The sequence below is a fragment of the Penaeus japonicus genome, unplaced genomic scaffold, assembly GCF_977035675.1.
Source record: "Penaeus japonicus unplaced genomic scaffold, GWHDUDI00000001_assembly GWHDUDI00000034, whole genome shotgun sequence".
Lineage (NCBI taxonomy): Eukaryota > Metazoa > Arthropoda > Malacostraca > Decapoda > Penaeidae > Penaeus > Penaeus japonicus.
Genome location: NW_028234436.1, coordinates 7,330,800 through 7,331,568, shown reverse-complemented (window position 1 = coordinate 7,331,568; position 769 = coordinate 7,330,800).

Here is a 769-nt window from a genome sequence, read left to right as displayed (position 1 = left end):
TATATATATATATATATATATATATATATATATATATATATATATATGTACGTCAAGGTTCAGAACAAAACATGCACTTTATTACATGGATATAACATACAGAGAGAACAAAAGGCGCAGGACACCTTACCAAGGCAGACGAAGTGGAAGAGATCTCATGGTGAAGAGGAGAATAGGGTAGCCGGGTCAACCGCTGAAACTGAAACTGGAACTAGAACTTCCACCGAAGTGGAAGTGGAACAAATAAGTCTGAGGAAGAGTTGAGATGATGAAAAAAGTTTAGAAAATGAAGAAAAGTAGCAGTAGGAGGATAAAACTCTCTGCTCGTCTTGTTAAGTTGTCATGTCCACTCGAAAACTCAGGGAAGTCTGTCAGGTCGGAAGGTGATGGGGTCTTGGTCTTGGCGTTGATGAAGTTGCTTGAAGTCCTGAGGGTGATTAAGATGAAGAGGGTGGGGAGGGAGGGATCTTGATCTTGCAGTTGGTTTTGAGGTAAAGGGTATTATTTATTCTTTATTATTCAATATTAATATTATAAATATATTTTTTTTCTGGAATGTGGAGGAGGAAGTGATTAAAGGAGCTGGAGAGATAGTGAAAATGAAACTTGGGAGGAGATACAATGAGAGTTAGAAAGTTAAGCACTGTGAAGGGAGTATAAGCTCTTTCTTTGAGGTCTGCCAGAAGAAGGAAATTGGAGGAAAGATTTCAGGTACGCCCTTGGCAGCCAAACAAAGCCATGGGTTAACCCCTCGGGAGGCAGTAGGGAT